The sequence below is a fragment of the Oenanthe melanoleuca genome, chromosome 2 (genome assembly GCF_029582105.1).
Source record: "Oenanthe melanoleuca isolate GR-GAL-2019-014 chromosome 2, OMel1.0, whole genome shotgun sequence".
In the NCBI taxonomy this organism is placed as follows: Eukaryota; Metazoa; Chordata; class Aves; order Passeriformes; family Muscicapidae; genus Oenanthe; species Oenanthe melanoleuca.
Window position 1 is genome coordinate 77,466,466 of NC_079335.1, and position 24,757 is coordinate 77,491,222.

At 34.1% G+C, this 24,757-nt stretch overlaps 1 protein-coding gene across 1 annotated transcript in view; it reads right to left on the bottom strand.

The window, feature by feature from the left end:
• Positions 1-24,757, bottom strand: part of CDH9 (cadherin 9) — a 96,281-nt gene that overhangs the window by 67,114 nt on the left and 4,410 nt on the right. The window lies entirely within an intron of this gene.

Below are 24,757 nucleotides of genomic sequence, written 5' to 3' on the forward strand. Positions count from 1 at the left end.
TTAAACCAAATCAATCTCATACTCTTTATATGGCAGTACAACTGAAGTGCCTGATGTCCCAGTCTTTTCCATAAACTTTTTTCACATTAAATCTGATTTTGCTTTAGGATATCTTTAGCTGAGCTGTCATTGTATATTACAGAAGTCATAGGAAAAAAAAATCAGCGACAAAGGTACATATTCTTTGAGAATCCTTGTTCCTTAACAGTGATAGTAGTGCGAGGCCAAAATGGTCAGATATTTTTAAATTTTAAAAATCCATACAAAATGATCCCCCTTTCTTCTGCAAAACAATATTACCAACAGCTGTTTTTACCTTGCTGTTTATTTGTTTGTGATTTGTATAGAAGATGGGAAGGTATTCTTTTCTGTACAAAAGTTCATTTTGGAAATAAGATGCTTTTTGTGAAAATTATTAGTCAGTTGAGAACCGAGACCGTTTAATGGAAAGCATTTAGTGAATTGTACTCTAAAGGCCCTAATGATTAAATTACTGGAATTGTGCCCTTGTGTGAAATTGTCTTAAAATGATGATATTCTGTATGGACTCAGTGTCTTTACTAGCAATCCTGAAGGAGGATCAAAGTCTAAGCATTTTAGGAACTTCAAAAAGAGTTTTAGCTGAGTAAGAAGTGAAGGCTTGGAATATTTATCCTTTTCTAAGATCATGTTGAAAAACAAAAAGAAAACAACTTAATAGGTGTCATATTTATGCAGAAGATCATGTGTATCATGCAGGAAAACTTGTTTTCTTTTGCTTTTTATTTTAATTGAAGAATCAAAGCACTTAGTAAATTAACTTAATTTGCATAAAATCATGAAGGTAGACAGATCTTAGCACACATTCATGAATGTATTTTCTTTGAATTCTGTTTATTTCTGTTGCAATACTCAGTATGTTCCTGTTGCAGACAGAGGGGCAAAGTGCAACTCTCCTGTGGTTAATTTAATATCAGTAAATTTTGACATTAACTGGAGAACATATTTAGTACATGATGATCGTGCCTTGTGATTAAAATTTACTGGATAAAGATCAAAAGGAAAAAAAAAACCCTAAAGTCAGACAATCTTGTATCCATGTTCAAATTTGATGGGTGGAATTACTTGTAAAATATTAGAATGAAGTAGGTTTTATCTCTAAATAACGCTATCTATTAACTTAGAGCTAAAGACTTCATTGTTTGTACTCCAAATCCACTGCATGATCTGAAGCAGATTGAAGGCATCCTCACACTTTTTTAATTAGATCCTGCTTAAGGTATTGCAGAATAAAAGTAGGCAGCAACAGGAACATTTGGAAATACTTTGGAAATACTGCATTCAGAAATCAGGCATTCAGCTTTGTCCAGTGACTCTAATCAAGTCTCTTATCTCTTCTGGAGATATTCTTGCTTGATGTTGTCCTCAAATAGAGCTCTTTCATAACTGCATTTGGATTGTAGTTCAAGAATCCTCTTCTATACATTCTGAATGATAATATTCAAATGTTAATATTAACCACATTTTGGATTTGATTGCCTTTGCTTTGATACGAATTATGTGTTGTTATGTAACTATTCTGATAAATATTGTGTTTTTATAAGATTGTATTATATTCTGATAAGTATTATGCTTTTTAAGGTCATGACTGTTGTATTTCTCTAATTTCTTGAATCCTGTTGTCTTTTCTACAGTAAAACATAGCAAACCATAAACCAAGCAAAAATTAACATAAATAAAAATAACATGCATATTTGGTGAACTTGTAACACATAGTGAATCCTTAAAACTACTAAAAAATCCTAAAAATATTTTTCTGAAACCTATAAGCCTTGAAAGACTGCTGTGAAAAAAGAAGTTATTAAAAATACCAAAGTAAAATTTATGGTTCAAAATGTCCTTACTTCAAAACCTAGACAAAACTAATACTCAGATTTAGTCTGCTTTGATTTTACTCTCTTTTTTTTGAAACAGAGAAGGGTGGGTAGCATAAATATATCTTCATTTGGCCTTTTAGAGATGTATGTTTGCATGTTCAGTTTGGTGATAATATAAAATGTAAATAAAATTTCAAGTGCTTCACTTTTGTTTTTTTCAAAACAGCACATCTTTTGTTTCCTGAAATTGCCCTCATTCCTTTCTGTCCAAGCACTCTTTGCCATACTCATTTAAATGCAGAGGAAGTTTATACTATTCTTAATACTCAGAGAAATACTTCAAGGTGGGCATTGGCTTATGCATCTTGTCTCATAGTCAGCTGTTCAAGTAGATCAGGAGTTGCTCTCTGTAAACTCAGAAGGTGAAGTTTGATACTGAAACAAGGGTCCTGGTATGGTCTGGAAAAGTAAGACCAACTTTTCCTTTTCAAAAAGGAACTCAGTGCAGCATGCACAGATATTCTAACCTTGCTAGAAGAAATTATATCTGTGCAAACACCAATTTTCCATAGAGGTCTTTTTCTCAAAGGAATCTAGTTTCCCACATTTTGTCCCAGCTAGGGCAGAAGTTAAACTGAGATTGCTTTAGACGTGTGGTTTTCTGTGTAGCGCTGCCCTCTACTGATTTCCTTGATAATTAGTAGGACTCTACTACCTAGTTGAAAGGTAGCATCCTTAATGTCAAAAAGAGTGAAGCAAAAACAAACAAACAAACAAAAATGAAGCTCTAGCCCATTTCCCCCTGCTTTTTATTTTTGAGATAACTGGACCTTTTATTTGTAAAGAAAGACTTATTATTCTGGGTCATTGTTTCTGCTGAACATTATGATAAACATCTAATTTGATTTTTCTTCTAAGAGGAGCAAGGATCTTTAGAGAATAATTTATTTTTTTCCAAGCAACCGATCAATATTCTATATGCAATCTCTTCTCACTTCATTTCTGCTCCCGTCATTTAATCAGTAAAATGTCAACTTCTTGTTCTTGCCAAACAATAGAAAATGGTTTTCTTTCTAGTTATCTAGGTGACTTCTCTTCAGATGAGGAATGCATGTGTTAAACATGTTAATGCCAAACATTTTTGAGAACCTGCTTTTCTCCCCCATTTTTTTTAATCAGTGGGTCTGAGTGGAGGTAATTTTTTTTTTCATTTGTATGGTTTGAGGGATATGTGGTGATAGCATAGAACCATTGCAGTCTCTCCTCAAAGGAAGGGCTTTGTTATCAGAATCCTATAACAGTTCCAGGCAAATGAATAATCTCTGTATGATAAATATTATTCTCCTGAGCATAGTAACAACTGGAAAAAATTTATCTCTTGAAGTCCTTTTGAATGCAAAATACTCTTTTTAGATTGTTCAGGTGTAGTGTGAAATAAGCCTTGCTGGGATCAATAGCACGGATTTGTTACTGATGATGCCAATTTAAATGTTTCTATAGCAATTGCCATGGCAATGTTTTTAATTAGTGCAGCACAGTCACTCATAAGCATGACACGAAAAAAGCTAACCTTCGGCAACTTGATAATGTATCCCACATTAGTCTGTTTCATTTGTTAACAGTGAAGCAAAATTTGTGCTTTAAAAGAAAAAGATCTGGTGCTAAAATAGCTAAAAATAGCAGAGTTAACTGCAGCAGCAGTGCTTCATATTGCTGCACTCTGATCACTAAATAAGAAAGATGTAACTAATGTTCAGGATGATCCAAACAATCTGTAAAACCAAGTATGTATTTTAATAGGATATAACAAATAAAATCTTGTGCAGCCTGCGTGTATGGAAGCAGTGTCGTTGGTTTTGTCAGCCTTTTTTTGAAAACAAAATACCTGAATGCAGCTTTAACCTACCTAGACTGAGCACTAAGAATGGTGAAGCTGTAGCAGCAAAAGGCTGTTCTATAAACAGCACACTGGCACCTACAATACCAAGATTTAGGAAGAGGCTGGATCTGTGCCACTGTAGGTTCACTTTTATCACTTCCCCAACTAATTAAGGACATCCCAGGATGCATACACATGCTTCCCTCTGGCTGCAGCACTCAAAAATTCTGAGTGCAGTCATATTGCAGACATGACTATAGTCTCTGGATGTATGACTTTCTAAAAACAGCATTATTTTCTGTCATTCTTCTGAACCAAAGCTATTTTTTTCTTCCTATTTTTTACTAGTCATGGATGAAGATTGGGTTTGGGCTAAAGATGAAAAGTTTAAAAGTAAACCACCAATGAGTATGGACTAAACTTGAGGTAATCAAGAAATTATTTCTAGGAGAGCTGAAGTAGGTTTTGAGAGAACCCTACTGCTTAAGGGCCAGGTTTTTCTACTGATGAGCACCCATTCTTTGAGTAAAAGTATTCAGATCCTCTTCAGGCACAGAAACATCCACCACACCAAAGAAACACTTTCCCACTCAGCAGCTTCCACTGCAAACCTTTCAGAATAGATTTTCAAAACTGCTTTTGCCTATTGGGCTGCTTATCTGTTCAGCACATACAGTGAAGATAAGATCATTTGAAAATTTTGCCAGGAAACAGATGAAGGCACTTCTTTATTTTTGGGACACCAATGCAGGTTCCCTTAGCTACATGATTCCAGGAGTCATACCAATAAGAATAACAGTGAATTTGAACTAATAGCAATTTGTATTGGAATGTCTGTTGAGTTAATGTCTTTAGGCAAAGGAATCTATGGTTTGTAGGTGCATTAGGAAAAAAACATTTCTCTTGCTGTGATATGAGAGGGTTAGCATTTATTTTAGAGTTTTTCTAGACTCTCGGGTATCTACATTGGAGATACAGGTCCAAATTCACCTCATCACTGTGAGTCACCCCCTCAATAGCACTCACAGTGGGCAACTCAAACCCCCTGAGTGGGAGAATCTGGCAAGAGAATGTGTTCGTTCATATTTGGACAATCCCCAGTGGCAGAATTGTGCAGAGGCAGAACTGTGATTTAAAGCAACTCTCCCTGGGCAGTGAAAATACCATCTGCCCTTCTCTGGAGCAAGTATTTATTGAGGAACAGATGAAACTGCTTCTAGACTGCTTGTTCTCCAACCATCCTTCCATCAGCTAGTGAATGAAGCCTGCAGCACTCCCAACTCATCATGTAAAAGGGTCTCTCCATTCTTAGGAATGGTATTAAATGAAGCTAAAAGGGACTTTTCCAGTATCTGCTTCTGAGGCAGCAGGTCACTGGATTACACATGTGAAATGTGCATTTTCTCATTGGAAAAAAAAAAAGAAGTTTTTTCTCCAATAATGAACATTTTTACAGGATCTCATTTTCATCAGCATGAGGGGAACAAGGAAATATAGCATTTGTAAACCCTTAAAGCAAGGACTTTTGAAGATATTCCTTTGATCTTTAGTATTGATTTTTCTCCACAGGGAACACATTTCACTCTTGTCATATAATGAAATTGCATTATAAATTTTTACGCCACACCTTATTTACAAATGCAATGCATTCATCACATTCATGGTTTTAAAGAATAGCCTTTAGAAACATGAGGAAAAATAAGTGCTATCATCAAAGCAAAATTTTTCTCTTTTCCTCGCCTTTAAGAATTTCATGTTTTGTCTCTCATAACCTGATTGTCTGTACTTTGACATAGATACCCTGCAGGTATCAAAATTAAGACATTTCTTTTGGGGGGATTTTTGGGTGTTGGGGTTTTTTTGTTTGCTTGTTTGGGTTTTTTTTTCATAAGCAGCATAGCTTCTATATGTGAGATACAAACCCAAGCCATATCTGGAGTCATAGGCCACTATTTTCCAGACATTTTGATTCTCATTATTCTCTCTGCGTGAAGCAGATGAGATTCACCTATGGCAGCACTGCTAATGACAGGATTTACCAGTTCTCCTGATAACTGGGACTACATGCTTTCTCTAAATTTCTTTTTTCTTGCTCTTTCATTATGTATCAGTGTACTCTGGTCACACACCAAGCTCCTAATGAAGTGCTCTGAGATTCCACATCTGGTGCCTCCTGTCTCTGCATATCTCCCGAGCATGGCACGTACCACAATGAGAGCTTGCTAAACTTCCTGAGTCTACAGCTTGTATAACGTTCCAAGAGGTTGTCACAAGCCAGAATTTCTCAGAATAAAGACATCTTCAAGCTAGTATCTCAAGGTCTTTTTAAAAATTTCAATCTCTGCCTTCCTTTTTTCTTTTTTTTTTTTTTTTTTTGCTCATGTACATCTGAGTCATAAGAAATTTTGTTCCTATAGAGAAGGACTTAATTACTGCCTGCAAGGGATTATACATTCACTACTCTGGACTGGAAAAACTGAGTTGCTGACCAATTAAAGGTGGTCAGCAAATTCAGAATGTAATTGTAGCTCATTGTTGCTGCTTCCTTCCTCAGAGAATTGAGCAGCTGCTGAATGCTGTCATTTATTAGAGACTAACCTCCTCTGTGTCCTTCTGCTGTCTCCAATGGGATCACAAAATCTAGAAAAGTCTTATTTCCAGAGCTGAGCAGGACTATTGCAAGCATAGGAATTTGTACACAGAAATAATGCATAACCTTAACATACTTTTTTGCTATTAATTTGTCTCGGGTAGTCTGGTGCAGCTGAGGTTTCGTCTATAATTCCACAATAAATACTTTTAAATACCTATAAAAGGCAATTCTCTCAAAAGAATAAAATAGATCTCAGAAATATAAATTTTGATAACTTTCCTTTTTCGTATTTCTAGGTCTGAATCTCTTTTTAAAAATTAAAAACATTCCCCCAGCAAGGAGCCAAAAAAAATCTTTTACTCAGATGTAATCTTAATGAAAGACAAATGTGAAATATGAATACATTCAAAATAACTGTAATAAAGTACTGCTTATCTTGCTAATAATCTGGGAGTACAAATAAGGATATCTTCAACAAGCAGACACTCATGATAACACCTAAGTGTTGAGGAGCACATAATAGTTTTTCTTCTGTATGTTTTCCTAATCTCCAAGTGTAAGGTAGTAGTCCCCATAGATTCTCTTTGACGCAACTTTCTCAATTTTCTTTGAAAGCAGGTGTCTCAGAGAAACAATGTTGTTCAAGGAGACTCATATTTACCAATCTTGTGAAAAGAACAAACGTTTTTTGTTTGGTTTTGAACATTTTAAGTGACATCTTCATTAGACAACGAGTACAGCCATTGGAAGTCACAGAAAACAGTTATTCCCTCTCCATTCCTTTTGCCACTGCTGAATGTATGGACTTAAATCAGTTTCTCCCTCAGCTGTCTTTTTTCTAAGATGGAAAGCTCTGCGATTGCTTGCTTAATAATTTCTTATATGGAAGCTGTGCCAGAATTTTGATTGCACCTGTAGCCCTACTCCAAATCTCCTCTATTTTTTTTGTGCATTTCTTGAGATTGGCAATCATAATTTGTTGCTTCATGCATTTATAAACAGCTGCTTAATCGCTTTTCTTTACTTAATTTCATTATGATATATGGCATAGTTTACTTCTTTATTGACCGCACAGCTCTGGGCTAAAATTTTCCTGTATCTATCTCTTGTCAAATTATGGTTTTATTTCCAATATCAGTAGTAAGAATTTACTATTTTAAACATATAGTTAGGGTTTTACCATGTGCATGATTTCACATAGTTCCATAAGAATTTTATCATGTGTCCTTTGGGTGTCAGCTTACTGTATTACATAGATTTCAAATGTAGGTATGGCAAACTCCTGTAGGTATTAGAGAAAGAGACTGGATAGCACAGCAAGGCTCAAGTCCCTATGACTAAACTTTCTTCTTCTCTCCCCTGCCTCAGTCCAAAGTAGGTCTACCATATCCATACCATCTATGAGATTTCATGGCAGGAATTTTTTGGGAGAGTCACAGTTGGTACAACCTAAAATAATGTTAGGGTCTGTAATTGCATTGAAAAGTTATGGACAAAGTACATTACAAAGTTTCAGAGTTGAAGTATGTTAGTGTAACCATACTCATAAGATTCCTTTGCACACTCACTTGGCTTTGTTATGCTGTGTTGTGGTGGTTTATCCCCAGGTGGAAACTAAGCCTCACACAGCCACTCATTCACCATATGGTAGAACAGGGGGGAGATCCAGAAGTGGAAAGGTCATGGGTTGAGAACATAGCAATTTAACAGGTAAAACAAAAGCTACACAACCAAAGAAAAACAAGAAATTCATTCACTGCTTCCCATGGGCAGGCAAGTGCTCAGCCATCTCCATCTCACCACACTTAATGGTTATTTTGGAAGACAAAAGTCAGTGCTTTACACTGACTGTCCCTTTTTTCCTTTTTCTCCACCCAGACTTGTATCCTGAGCACACCATGAGTTAGTTGAGGTCAGATGTTCCTGCTATGACCCCTCCCTCCCTTGTACACCCCCATCCTGCTCACTGGTGGGGTGATGTGAGGAGCAGAAAAGGCTTGGCCCTGTGTAAGCCCTGCTCAACAGTAATGAAAATGTTTCTGCATCATCAATGCTGTTTCCACCACAAATAGAAAATACAGCTGCACACTAGCCACGAGGAAGAAAATTAACTTTATCCCAGCACATGCTGAATGTCACTTGCAACACTTTGCACCTTGATATTCAAACCTGCTTTCAGTCTATTTGTGAGTATGAGCAGTGCTGGCTCAAGTACAGATCCCTGAGGAACACTGAAACAGACACTTCAATGTCAAAACTCATTATTTACTTCTCTCTGCCCGTTTCTGTCATTTAATCAATGAAATGTATTCATTATTTTTAAAATTATTTTATTATGTGTTAATTAAAATAACTTTAAAATTATTGTTGCATAATAAATTACTGGTATATGCTGGGACCTTCACTTCTAGCTCATTGGTGCTTAAGGTCATTTGGTGAGTCACCCTGTCAAAAGCCTTCTGGAAGCAGAACTATATCATATCAAAAAAAGATCAAAGCTACCCATATGCTTAATGTCACCTCAGAGAACTTGAATAGGTTTGTGAGGCAGGACTTTCCTATTGAAGAGCTACATTGACTTTTCCCCAGAACTGTGTGAACAGTTTCACACATTTGAGCCGCAGATGTAGTTTCAGTTCTACCAGGAACAAGTTGCAGACACAGTTTTTTAAAACTTAGTATTGCTTTTGATACCTTGAAACCCTCAAGTAAGAAGGAAATTCAAGTGAAAGGTTAGAGAAAATAATGAATATTTCAGCAGTTTCAACACTGAGATTTTTAGGATTCCTGGTAGTATTTGAGAAGTGGCTGCCAACTTGAAATCCCATTGTACTGAAAGAAGATCTTCTGCTGAGTCCCTGATCAAATAAATACATAAATAAATAAATAAACAAACCAATGTGGCATATATCCCTTTAGGGTTTATAACTCCTTGTCCTTTTTTCCTGAAAACTGTGACAAATGAACCACAGAATACTGGGTAGCCACAAGCACAGCACTGATGGAAAGTGCTTTGTGGGACTTCTTAAAGAAATTTCTAATCATAGCTGTTTTTCAAAATATTTTCCCATCCTCTGATGAAGTGACAGAAAAGGTATCACACTGATACGTAACTCTGGACATTAGGGATATAATATTTTTTTGTGAAGCCCTGTTCTGCAGTTTGTTCCCCAAGGGGTCATATTTATACTCTCTCTCAAGGGCTAATAGCTTGGATGTGGCCCTCTGGTGTTTGAAAGTCCTGCAGAGAAGCCCACCAAGAGCAATGAGCAGTTTGGTTTCAATGTTCAATTTCATAATGAAAATTTGATTATTGCTTTCCCCTATGAGGTTCTGAGATCTCCTGCAGTATTTCCTGAATTTGCCCTCCTCAAATTAGTGAAGACTTTAAACATTTATAAGCATATTTATTTGTTGCTTCCTTGACAGGAAATTTCAAAATACTTCAGATCCACCTGGAACTGCATCTAAAGGTAGAGAAATATGTCACCTGCATATGTCTTTAATAATTTAATTGTGATCTGATGACAATGCAGTTGTTTTTGTTTTTACCGATTATTTTGTGATCTGTTTTGCTATTTTGTTCTTTTATTTCTAGCTACCAGAGAAGGAAATAACTAGTTTATTTCTCTTAAAATACAAGTCATCTTTAAAATGGTATGTAATATATTTACTTTAGTGATACCTGAACCAGATTTGAGAGTTTAATAATGTATATCTCAGCACGAATTCCCAGAACATTCAGGTTTTCATGTGATTTATTTGGATTAATTCAAAACACATTGAGTACTTTTTATTCAGTATTACAGAATTGCCTCCTGTATTTTCCTTGTCCTTTTGGCTAAAAGTCAGTGAAAAGCAAAATTAAACTGCACAGAAGTGTGTATATGGTTACAGTTTCAGAGTGAAAAAAGATAGAAATACAATTGTAAAAAGTTGATATAGCAAAGCATTTGCTTTATGGTTTTTGCTCTAGCACTTTTAGTCTAGCTTTGCCTGAAATGGCTGTACATAGTCTGGCTTTAAAACTTCTATGCATTGACTCAAATGACTGTGGATGTCTGCCTTCTTGCATTCCTAAAAAATTGAGGGAAAAGGATTTATGAGGAGACATATCTTTGTTTGGGCTTCATACAGCTAAGACAAGTTGTAAATATGCGACTTCATAGAAAACAAATTAACTCGAGCATATAACAGGAAAAAGAAGTGCATAGTTAATCCATACATAGGGATGTGTCAGGCTCTGGTTTTTAATCTTTTCTTGGTTTAAATAGGAATAGATTCTTCAAGTGAAACACACTTATGTCTTGTAGAAGTGAATTTCTTGACTCTTTTTATCTTTTTGATTCTGCAATCTTTATTACAGCCAAATTTTGCTATCCTATTTTAGTAGTATGGCTGGGAGTACACAGCATCACTTAGTGAAACAGCCTAATTTCTGTTTTCAATAAGGCTTGCTAAACTGCCTTGTTTTTCCTAACTCAAGTGTCATTATATGCACTATCCACAGGCAATTTTTCATAGGAAGGATGTGCCTTCATATAAATCTCATTACTGCAGTATGGATTATAAAATAAACATTTTATAGTAACTGTTACTAATAAATAGAATGAATAATAATGTCCTAGTATGTCAAATGCAATTGTCCTATTGCATTTCTAGGTGCTGAGAAAATACACTGCAATGGTATAATAAAAATGAGCATCATGACACTGTAACCTTAAGTTAGCTGATATAAATCCAGCAAATTCTATAATTGTATCACTCAACATCTTAATGAATGTTAAAGAATGGCCATTTTTAGTAATAGAAAGTGCTAAACAAAACCTGTAATTCCATTCATATGTGCCTGACTAACATCAATATTTTTAATAAAGACAATAAGAAAGCAATAGGAAGGGGGTTTGAGTGAAACAAACTCTGCCTTCTAACTGATGCTGCTAAGTCATTGAATAATGCTACTGAATTTTTCAAAGGCATTTTTTTAAAAAAAATTATTTCCAGTTGTCTCACAGCAGCATACAGGGATACATGAAGACAGTTGAACCTGTTATGGACTGTTATGGAATTATGACTAGATATTAATGTAGAAAAATGGTAGTATGCTTCCAATACTTGGGAAAACAAAATCCAAATTCAGAATAAAATACAACAAAATCTACAAAGCCAACAATGATTACTAATCTTATATTAGAAAGGATATTAAACCACAGAAGTTTAACCTCTGTCAGGAGTCACTGTTTTGCATTGATTGATGTATTTCAACAGTTTTGTTTTTTTCTCACCATTCCCACCTAATAAAAACCATTTTTCTTTTCCAGGATTTTTTTTTTTAAATTCTAAACATGTTATGTTTCTTTTTCTTCTTCAGTGGTATGTTAAAAAATTTCCTAAAATCAATGCATAAAAATCTGTGGATTTTTTAACTAGGTTGCATTTATAATGGAAATTCTAAAAGAAGAACCCCAAGTGATCATTCATTTCATTTTTCACTCACAGTAACAAATGAAGTAATAATAGTGTAAGAGTAAAATTTGTTTCTTCCTGGTCAATTTTTCAGAGGGTAAGTTAGATTAAGTGCTTTCATCAATCATCTCTTTATTCTTCTCTATTTTGTATTAGCAACACTGCTCAAATAAGGAGCAATCCATCAGTTTCATGTTCCAGTTTTTATAGGCACTTTATAGACTAATGTTTAGCATATTTCAAAAACATTCTAACTGCAGTGCTATCCTGGAAATGCATGTCTATTTTATAAAATGTACACCTACAATATATTTGCATTTTGCAAGAAACTTTTAAAAGCTTGGGGTATTTTTACTTCATTAATCATTTCTAAGAAAGATCTGGGGAAAAATAGTGCCTTGTGGAGATTTTTTTGGTGTTAAGGACATGATGAGTTTTCTTATTGCATACTAGATATCTGTTATCCAAAAGAGGGAGCCATAACATTATACTATATCTTTGCACTTTTTGAGACAGTGAAGCTGCATCAATTCTTTCATTCATTTTTCTTAAAGATGATGCTTGATCTGAGGTGTCTTTTCTTTGTTTGTTTTCTATTAATAAGTATAACCAAGAACTAGATAATAAATGCTAATAATCTTATTGGATCTGAGTGACATGGTTACACTAAGGATAAATATGCTTTGGCAAACATCCTGTTGTGAAAAAAATAGTTGGAATAAGTTTGCTTGCTCTTGATTTCATCCACAAGCACTTTTAACAATTTTAAGAAAAGAATGTAGTGTATTTTTATTTATTTCAATTCTTTTGAAATGGAATATATATATATATATATATATATATATATATCTCAAATGAAAGTGTCTTAGGTATTTTCTAAACTTACTTTGATTGCATGTCTCTGTAAGAAGTGAGATTGACATGAAATACCACTCTTAATAACAGATGAGACTTCCAGTTATTAAATATTTTTTAGAGGAACACAGCACTTATAAAGGTTGCATATATGTCTATATTAGTGTATATATATATATATATATGTATATTTATTTTTTTAAAAAAACATAAACTAGATTGCCTTCATATCTGAAAGGTCAATAGATAAGAATGTATCTGAGAGAATAGAATGGAAATACACAGAGTGATCAATAACGTGCAATTTACTTTCAAAATGTCTTTATAGCATTCTCTTGTCAGGAGAGAATTGATACATGTCCATGTACCAATACTGGGATTCCAGTACAGCCTTATCACTCTGTGTGAGGAAGGACTTCTGGTATTCTTACCATCAGAGGAGTACTGATTGTTGTTTAATCCCTTTCTAATATTTTTTAACTAAAGTATAAGTTTAATTTTCCTTTTGATGTACAAAGCAGAAGCTCTCTTTATGGTTCATCTGTGACTGTATCTCAATATTTTGTAGCAATGAATTTGGCTGAAAGTAATGTAAATGATGATTTTACAGACCTATTTGGTCAATGAGAAATAACATGCCAAGTTAAAATTCCAAAGATGCAAGTCCAAATAAAATTCTGAGGTTGAAAACATACATGCAAAAGTACGTTACCCCTTGTATGGAATGTGATTTTTTCTAATATTTTTTTTTCTTATTCCTAAAGTAAAATTAAACATTATAGAATAATATGCATTGTAATTTAAGCCACTACGTCCTTTAGTTTCTTTTTTGATTGTTTGCTGGTTTTTAGTCTTTAGTGAGATGAATGCTGAGTAAAAAAGAAAAGATGAAGGCAAGTACTGGGAAAGAAAAGAGCAAGTGAGAAGATGAGGAAAAGGGAGGAGAGGATACAAACGCTTGAGAACAGCAAAGGTGCAGGAAAAGAGAATAAGTGTTCTTCAGAGAAGTGTAGAAAGTTAAACATTCCATTCTTAGCATCTATTTGTTAGATGAAGCATGGCTGTCTGTTAGAAACATTTTCCAGTTGCCCAGCTCAAGAAACGTGGATCTGACATTTTATGAGAGCTGCAAATTATCAGCATGTCCATGAATTAAACTAGTTTTATAGATGCTCAACAATTCTGAAAGCAGTCTGTTACACTGAATTATTGTTTCATTTATTTCAAGATTTTTCTTTGTAATAGCAGTGTTTTCTCCATGTATTTCAAGAGCCTCTGCTACTTTCTGTGAAACTTTAAAGATAACATTTGTGTGGAAATGAGCACCATTCACAGAAATTGGTATTAACCACAGCAGTATCTGATGTCACCTAACAATTTCTACTGCAATAAAATATATAGATAAGTTTTCCTAAACCTTCTATGTTACTGAGGTTATGATAAGCTTAAAAAGTGACTTCACTGCAAAACAGACAACTAGGACTACAGTTTTCTGTAGAAAAGCAAATTACTAAATAAAGCATGATGAAATAAACTTTCCACCTTAAAATAGCTTAGCTGAAAAAAACATCCAGGCAGTTACTTCTCCACTCTGAAATTCATTAGACAGTTTCTGCTAATCTCATATCTTCTTATGACAGTCAATCCAGCCTATGATGCACCTTGATGGAACAGCTTGTGACTTGACCTCAAGCTAATTTGCTCCAGCAACATATTTGAACTTGATAAATTGAGAAGTTATTATTCTTCATCAAGTTATTGTTTTTTAAGTATTGTTCACCATAATTTTCTCTCATTACCAGTATTTTTTTCAAATTTCCCACGAAAGGAAAATTCTTTAGTTGTTATATTTAAAAATTTTAGTCAATCTTTTCAGTTTTACTATTGCTATTTTATGAGCTTTTATTATACTGCATCACAATATGAAAATAGATTTCCACTTTGTCATTTCTATTATGACATTAAATATTTTAGTATATTAATATGAAATATTAAAATCATTTCAGTTATTGAATACATTGTATCTAATGCAAAATTAAATGCTTCATCTTAAGTTCCATATTGGACCCCCCTCCCACTTGTGTCATAATGAAAGTGAGTAATCTTACAGACCAGATAATTTCATACCATAAAAAAATATATTATTAGCTGTCATAATAAAGAAATTATGAAAGTGGTAGTCATAAAAGAAATTACGGACTTGACATTAAACATGTTTCTTATCTTGAGCCTTCCCTTTTCATCTTGAATACATAAGAAAATATTTTTGTTAACACCAGCCTGCATGTGCTGAAATTATAAAAGAAAATATGATGAAAAATATATTATGTGTAAAACTTTCCTCATTTGGATGTGATCATTGTGAATGGAATTAAAATCAAACGCATACTCTAGCCATATTTTTACTTTTTGTTTCCCCAGTTAACATTTGGAAATATGTTCATGTTTACCCCAATTATTTTCAATTAAGTCCTTTTATGTATCATCAGACCTACTTTTTTTTGTACTCCACAACCAAGTCAAAAACATTCATATTTTCAATTTAGTCTTGTTTTAATGATGTAAATCCTCTGTCATAAGTGAACTAAGATAACTAAGATTATTGTTTGATTTTAATCCAGGTTTTATCTACACCTACACTAAAATATGGCCATAATAAGAATTTAGGTAGTGACTTCATACTTGGAATTCCCAAGTTCTAGCGATTTTTCTACAATGTATAAAATTATAATTTTACATTTTCTTTCTGAAAGCCAATGTATTCTGCATTTTTCTAACATATTTACTTCTGTACGTCTCTATTTTGGTATGCATTTAAAGGTTAAGTGTGGTAAGGCACTCTTTATTTCCATTATTTTTTGATTCATCACTTACACAGGTGGTTCAATAACCATTTAATCTTTGCAGGGTTTTTTGGTTTTTTTTCTCTCTTACCTACATGCACTGCATTTGCTCTGCCCACATGTCTGTGATATTGTTCATATTTTTCTCTCTTTCAGTACTTGCAGGACATTTTAGAACTTTCTTCCAAGCAGTCTAAGTCAGTAAAAACATTCTGCTAACTACAATAGCTTGCAGTTGAGTTTCTGTTGCATTTCTATGGTTTCTCCACTTTGCCTCTCTCTCTACATTTTAATGAATTTTTCTTCAGTTTATATACATTCTTACACCTTCCAAAGTCATGGCTTCTTCAACACATTAATAATGTATAATTTGATGCTGAATTTTTAAACCAAAAGTTTTAGCCCCGTGTCTAATTTCTGTTTTTCTATTGTTCTTGTTATGCAGTACTCATGTATAGCAATTGTTTCAATCAATTATTTTATTTTAATAAAATAATTTAATTTTATAAACTATGTTCAAAATGAGATCTTTATCTCTTTTGAAGTTATATTTCAATCTCATTTTGGTAGCTGAACAAGATATACTTTTCCTTTCTTTCCCAGCCTATACAGAAAGAAACCACTTTATATTATCTGTATTTTCATCTAACTTTATCCTCTGCTGTATCAGAAATCACTATCTGTTGGCATTTTGCAATACTGTTTCATCTGACATTTACCTTGAAAGCAACATGGATTTTATTCCACTTGTTTGCTTGAATGCTGATTACTTCTGAGCAGAAGAGAATACATTAAAAAAAAAAAATCCAAATAGTTTTGTTCACTTAATATATTCTAATTGGCTTGTTCATTTATTGTTATCTATCTACTCACATTTTATACACAGGGACATTATACATATAATGTGGGTTCTTTGCACATACCAATCCCTATGCAGGGGAAAGGATGTGAAGAGACTGAGAAGAAAGGTTTGTAATACTTTAACATTAATCCTGACTGCACATCAGTTGGCCATTTCCACCCTAGTGCTATTGCCCAGCTCATGGAGCTGGTGAGGACCAGGAGCTACAGGCATCCTGAACATGCTGGTGCTCAGCTGTGCAGTGCATGCTGCCTTTTCTGTCCCTTTGCAGCTCTCAAGTCCTCTGCTCGGCCTTTAAATAACTGTGACAATATTTCCTCCCTTTATAAAGATTGGATCTAAATGTTACTGATGTCCATGGGAATATTCAGCTAGACCATGATGAGCTCTCCATCAGAACTATGTGCACTTCTGTTGTTTACCTGAAGCTTATACTTGATTGCTGAAATAGAACACTTTGAAATACTTTGTTGTAATTACTGACTGGTAATTGGCAATTTCTGAGGGGCACCACAGGAATACTAATTTGTCTGGTCTTTAATAAAACAACTATATTGTTTCAGATCCATGAGATAGAACCATATTATCACAAAAAAAAATCATGAGATGTCCTCATATTATTTGTATAATTTTCTCATGTTCTAGTATTTCTTGCTTCAAGATTTAATTTCAGTACTTTATTCTGAGCTCAATCAAAAATGTGTTGTTCAAACCAGTGTATATTTTTTCTGAACAATAAGCTATGTTGACATTCTTCCCTTGTAACAGAAAATTACAGGACTTCAAATTCAAAAGTAAAATTATTTGGTTATTCGTATCAAAGATGGAGTCAAAGGCAAAATGTGAACTTAAACAATGCAGGATCATATCCATACATTGTTTTGAACTTGTTAATAGCTTCATATTAAAACTAGAAGGGTTCAAATGTCTTGTTTTTAAAACTGCACTGTCTGTGCCTTCCTGATTATCCTCTAGTCCTTCGGATTTCCTAGTGATAACAAAATCCCAACAAAGTATGAATAAAATATTTTCCACTGCCTGTTCTTTTATAATCCCTCCCTTTTTTGCAGTCTGTAGTCTAACAAAAACAAGGTTACTTAGGCCACATGTCTTTTTTTATAAACCTCTAATCTATTGAAAATGCAGTAGACACATATGGTTTAAAATTGTTCTTTTTTGATTAGTGCATATTACAGATACTATAAATATTTTCCATCAGGAAAGTGCAATTCTGTATGACAAATTTCAAGCTGTTTGTAATTGGACTATATATTTTTGTGTAGTTCTCTTAGAAACAAGCTCCTGAAAAGTTTGCAGACTCACAGGGTGAGAACCACCCATTTAAACCAGTCTATCCCCAAACAACTAGGTAGTGCTGTGTTGTTCTATTAGAACTGGGTTCAGTGTCTAATATACAAATGATAATTGACTTTCATTTAAGTAACAGACAATATTTTCCATTATAGAGGAATAAGGAAATGTTAAATTTCCTAGAAATACTGCTAGTAGTTATTAGTTGCAATTTTTGCCAAGTATCATTGTGAATAAATGTGATAGTGGAGTATATAACTTGCCTTAATGGCTGCTCTAATAGCTTAGAAAGTTATGGATATCCAGTGATAAGGGTGCAGATACTTAGGCCAGGTGGGATCCTATCCTTAGCCCAATCCTCTTCCTTTTCTGGAGTTCTCCTAATGATGGAGTACTGACATTGGTAATTACTCTTATCCTTCTCACTCTTTACCAGTTTCAATATCAATAAAATGTTAAGACAAACATGATGGTGACATTAATTCTTTTGGACAACAGGTCCTGAAGACTTTGAATAGGGAGAAGCATCTTTTCTTGTGCCTGATGAACCAGTGTGGTCTCTAGAATATAGGGAAAAGTACTTTTTGCTGTCAGATCATCCTTTAGTGGAGGGTTCCACCCTTTTTCCCTCACTTCCTTCTGGTTGAGGATCACTCAGATACATCTGAACCCTTTACTCTCCTCTCTTCAAATCAACAAATCCCTCTGACACCAAAAAACTCAGTAGTCCCCCAGCTCAAACCAGTAGAAACACAGGGAGACCAGTTGCTGGTTGTGCAAGAAGGCACTAAAGGGAGAGGTACACAGTATGAAAAGAGGTAAATGTTGGAAATCTTATGATACTGCTGCCAGGTAATAATTTTTGTAACTGGCTTCACACATATTAAGTTTCTACTTAAATTGGTACTTAATGTGGTACTCCTGCTCACTGCCAGATGAACTCAATGAAATGATAATGTACATGACTTTCACAAGTAAAAGCTTGAACTTCAACTTCTTAATTACACTTATGTCTGCCCGTAGGTACATACATATTTACACACACAGACACACACACACATAATCTAAGGAAAGAATGTGTTTCTGCATTTAAATATTGAGGGGGTTTTACAGTGATTTTATGGAAATATCTTTTGTATGTAATTTCAAAGGACTGTAGAGAGTAAAATAAGTGAGTATTGACAAATATTTTTTAAATTCTCATCGAGATAACCTAGAAGTTTTAATGTCCATTCCTTGAATTAAAGAGCATGGCTAGTAAAGTAATATTTATTAAGATAAGTCAATTTCCAGTCTCAACTGTTTAACATACCATATGGCATAATTCAATTTTTTGAGGAAAAAAGTTACAAAACATGCTCTCTTCAAAGTTGAACATCATTATATTTCAGGGCAAATAACAATTCTTTTTTATTTCTGAGTGGGATTGGTGCTGCTCTTTGTCAACTACACTTGGGAAAACAATTGTCTTTACATGAAGGTGGTAACTTTGTCCTATGACTACTTTATATTTGGATCTTAATATCTTCCATTGTCTTTTTTATAAACAGAGAAAGGAATCTGGGATGCTCTGTGGCAATGCTGAAAACCTCATGCTTCCTTTGGTATGCTTAAGAATTAATCACTACAGACTACCTGCAAAAACAAGAACATGCCTTTTTTCCTTGTCCTTCCTGTTCTTCAGATACTTGATAGTAGTCACTGGGATGAAATTTTTCGTTTAAAAGAATTTGACCTTTCAATTATCAGGATAAACCCAAACTTCAGGATCAATTAGGTGAAGTAGTAATAAGAAGTCAATTTGTATTTGCATTGTAAAGGGACATTTAAATTAAAGTTAACAGAGGTATTATTTACCTTGGGGCTGATAATTTAGGTGGCCATACAGTAAGGATGAATATTGTAGTAAAAAGATTTCAGGTTTCCTGAAACTGTGCTCCTTGAGGTGAGAAACAGAAAGGAAGCTTAAAACTCCATATTGAAAAAATTGCTTAAATTTTCTGAAGATGCAAATTTGTCAATACTTGTAATGAGGTACAAAATGCATGAGTTTTAAAGTGATTCACTGAAAGTTACCATTTAGTCATCCATGTAATTGTATTAATGTGATTTAGTCAAAAGTTCCTATTTCATGGAATTTTTGCCTCAAAACAAATTCATTGAATGAAGTGGAATTATTTTCTGGAAATCTTGAAAGAATAACTTTGGGCTGATTTGTGGGAGGACCCTGGGAACTGCCAGCCAGTTTCATCTGTACCTGGTATGATTTTGGTGATTAGGGATAGCAAACATGGCTTGACCAAGGGCAAATGCTGCCTGACTGATCTCTGCCTTTGATATGATCCCCCACAACAGTCATGCTGCTTAATTGGAGACATTCAGGTTTGATGGCTAGACTGTTACATGGATAAGGAATTGGATAGTTGGCCTCATTCGAAGATTTACTGTCAATGGTTGTGTCCAAGTGGAAACCATAAAGAATGGTGTCCCTCAAGGTCTCTACTGGGGCTAATACTATTTAATTCCTTTTTAAACTACACAGTGAGAAAGACTGCACACTTAGCAATCTTGCAGATGACACCAGCCGTGTGGTGCAGTTGATATACCCAAGTGAAGCAACACCATCCAGAGTGTCTGGATGACAGACTTAGAGGTATGTGCCTGTGCAAATCTCATGAAGTTCAACGAGGCCAAGTCCAAAGTGCTGCACCTGGGCTGGGGCAATCCTCAGCATTGCAACAGACTGTAAGAGACAGAGCAGCTCTGCTGATAAGTACTTGAGAATACCAGTAGATAAAAAAATCAGTATGACCTAATGATTTTAACTGAAAGAGAAGAAGGTTTGGGTTGGACATGAGGAGGAATATTTTAGGTGTTGACACTCAAAAATGTTGAGACACTGGAACAGGTTGCCTAGAGAATTTGTGGATATTCTATCATTAGAAAAGTTCAAGATCAGGTTGGATGGAGCTTCAAGCAACATGATCTAGAAGAAGGTGCCCCTGTCCATGGCAGGTGGGTCAAACTTTGAAGTTCCTTTCTAACCCAAACCATTTTCTGTTTTTCTCTGATATTCACCACTCTAGGTCTGACATTATAGAATAAAAACTGGAAATTACCTGCAAAGATCTCCTCAACTCAGAGCACATAGGAATATTGCTTTAGCTTTCAGTAGCTAGAACATACCTCTGGGAAGCTTACAATGCAAGTATATGAATGACTTTCCTAGAGATAATGTGCACATTAGAAAAAAAAAACAAAAAAACACAATAAAAAAAATAAAATATCTATATTAGTCATTACACATTAGATCTATATTTACATGGACATATGTAGGTATATATGTAGATATACAGAGAGATATAAGTAGACCTGGATCCCTAGATCTTTATATCTAACCTCCCTCTCAAAAATTATATTAAAATAATGGCAAAACTATGCCAACACAGATACAGATATAGATACATATACACACAAATACATGTAAGTTTTCACCAGAGGCAATGGAATTCCATGATTTTTAACTTTTTCTACTAAACTCACAGGCTGACTAGCACGAAGTTTTAATTAGTGCTAATTAACTAGATGTGAAGAAAGTAGAAAATTAATGTGGCTCATTTATTTTTCCATATTACCACAATGTCCGCTTACTTATGTTGCTCTAAAGTTTGGGGTTTTTTCAGATTTCAGCTTTCAGTCTGAAAAAATTATTGATTCTGATGCTATTTGCAGATAAAGGACATAAACTACAACATTCATTTTAGTCCTGTTTTTATTTAGCAACCCACAGTATTGCATTTCAAATGATTTCAAAATAAGCAATCCAGAAATGTTTATGCTACTTCAGCTTTGTGAATCCACTATTCTTGTAGAGGAAACCTTCCTTCCTTCCTTCCTTCCTTCCTTCCTTCCTTCCTTCCTTCCTTCCTTCCTTCCTTCCTTCCTTCCTTCCTTCCTTCCTTCCTTCCTTCCTTCCTTCCTCCCTCCCTCCCTCCCTCCCTCCCTCCCTCCCTCCATTCTTTTCCTTCTCCACAGAACTAGAAATGCTTTCAACCAGGTTGGCAAGGTTTCCTGTAGTAGCTGTAAGCACGGTTTTAACAATTACCCTGGATTACTCAATGCATTCTGCCCCCTTTTTTTTATTTGGGACTCCCACATGTAAATTTTAGGAAAGTTCTCAGTCAGATGTATAATACATAGCTTCTGTTTCAAACTACCCACGCTTGAAGAAAAATATCACTTCATCCTGAGTTTATGTAATTTTTCTGCCAGTTTAAAATAGTGAAATACTTTTAAATACAAGTTGAAACATTTTAAGTCATAAGATCAGGAACTTGGATCTTGTACTGGTTAATCCTTAAGACTCATTTTAGTTCTAATCAGCAGTCAAACTGTGAATATGTTCTACTCTGAGTATGCTACACACGGAGATCAGTACACAAACTGCACAGGAACCATTTGTTCATATGCAATTGTTAGCAAATCCAGCTTTGTATTACTTTGAAATCAGCATTTATATGTGGATATATATGGATAGATATTACATAGTATACCCCTTGAGTAATCAAGGGAACCATGGTCCTATGTGTGCATATAAAGTGCAGTTCTCAATTTAATCATATAACAGCTTTGCAAACATAAAATAGAAAAACTATTCAGCCTGTAGGCTTTTGGTGTGGGGAGTGCTATGAACTAGTCTCAACACATTGGAGACAGAAAAAAAAACAGAGTGCCTTTGTGTATTTGAGAAATTTATTCTTTGTATCTATAATTGCTTCTGTATCCCATATTTCTTTATTCTTTGGATATATATGGTAGAAATGTGTAAAGACAATTTGCTCTGAAACTTAAATGTGAATTTCCTGAGCATAAATTCAAATGGCACATGAATTATTAGAGTGAGGATCATTGTAAGATGTGCTAAATCTTTCATTCAAGCAGTGCTCACATTTATGTTTCTAAATGTGCAACACTGGGCATGTTCCTAAATCATCATCTATTAGATTCAACCTTTCAGTAGAGATGAACTTTTTTTTTTTTTTTGTCAAAAACTTCCATCTATGGTACAGTCTAGCAACTTCCTAATTCACTCCCCATTTTGAGCTAAATGGTGTGTTCTTTTCCCTTTTCTGAATGCAAGCTTCAGGTAAAGATTCTCAACCAGTGAATTTTTTTGGCCAATGGTAGCTGACAGCAGCTGTACCAACTTTTTTTTGAGAATTTCTTCTTTTTAATTGCCGTCAAAAATGATTGTAAGTACATTAAATGCAACACTTTTTTTTTTTTTTTTTTTTTTTTTTAATTTGAAAGTCCTTTTGCTTACTGCAGGGATGGTTTGGTACCATAAGTAGATTTTTCAAGAAAAGGATGACTGGAAGAGCAGATAGTACCAGAAGCTTGAATTTTATCAAAATATGACAGATGTAATTAAAATGCCACAAAATAAGTACTTCAAGTAATGTGTGAGTTTTCAGCCTTAGATACTTCTACTACTATTACTACTGGTAAGCCAAGAACAATTACCTTCAGTATTGTTCTATTTCCGTGAAGGAACTTGAAGAGATTAATTAATTTTATTTAGAACACAGGGGATTTTACTTATTATCTTACTCTAGAAAAGATGTAAATCCAACAAGATAGCTGCCTTGACTAAAAAAGAACTCATATATAACAAATTTAAAACCATTAAGAGCAAGATCAAGCTCAATCACTGGTAATCCATGGATTGCAGATAACAGGAAGGAATGAAGAGACTACATTATTTTCAAGATAGAAATCCGTTTTTCCTATGAGTCTGAATTCTCATTAGTAATGAAATTACCTTTCATATGTAGGAAGAAAATGTGAGGATTATAGCAAATCTTCCAGGAAATAGGAAAATATTTTCTGTAACATAATATTTTTATGTTTACTCTGAGGAAAATAGAACTTTTCTTATCAGATAGCATCATTATAAGAACACAGATTCAGCACTCATTTTTACTCAGGTTAAGGGAAATGCACCAAAGTAATTTCCCTGGCTTCAGTGGGACCAGTCTTATTGCAAAATGTTACTCGTTCTGAATACAGGTTCTGGAATGCAGCAAAAGCACAAACAGCTCTCCTGACAAATAGTTTAAACATCTACAAGAATTTCCTTCTGAAATGAGTATGTTTTCCTGATTTTTTTTTTCCTTTTACTACACAGGCAAAATTATTTCCATGAGATTACCCATAGCCAGCATCTTTGGCTTAAAAATAAGAAGAAAGAACATTTTTACAATAGCTTCCCACTACAAAGTTTAATGTTTAAATCCACCAGTGTGGAAAACAGTAACAAAGAAAAATGCAATGTGAAAGTATTGTAATAAACAACAAAGTAAGCAGAAAAGTTCAGCCTGAATGCACCAGTATAAACTTAAGCAAACCCATTGTAATATACTGCTTTGTACAAATATTTTACTAATTTTCTCTAGAATTTACATGAGTTATGCTTGGGTTTATGTCTCCAGATGTATGTATACATGCATGAAGGTGCATATGTATATAGATATATATATATATGTGTGTGTGTATATATATATATGTGTGTGTGTGTGTATATATATATATATATATATATATATATATATATATACTCACATACATACGTATGTATGTATATATATATATATGTATGTATGTATATATATGTATATATGTTTATGCATATATAATTTATATATATTACATATATTTAAAACAGCTCTGTTCATAAACTGGGGCTATATTTATCTGTTAAAATCAGATGTGAGTAGTTTACTGATACATTCAAATCGTACAGAACTTATAACTGCTGGATTGAAAAATGCTAAATTTCATTTGTTTTGTACCTTTTTTTCTTTCACATAGAAGCAATGGGATTGACCTCACCCTTATAGCCAACTCAGACCGTTTTTTCCTTTGCCTCTTCATTTCCTTAGGAGCAAATATTGAATGATGGAGTACAGAGGAAATAAAATCCAAATTTTTTAGTGAAATCTTAAGCTGACTTTTTAGATTATTATATTTTTAATTTTCTGTTATTGAACACTTTTTACACAACCTGATGTTTTATTCAATTCTTTTTTTTTA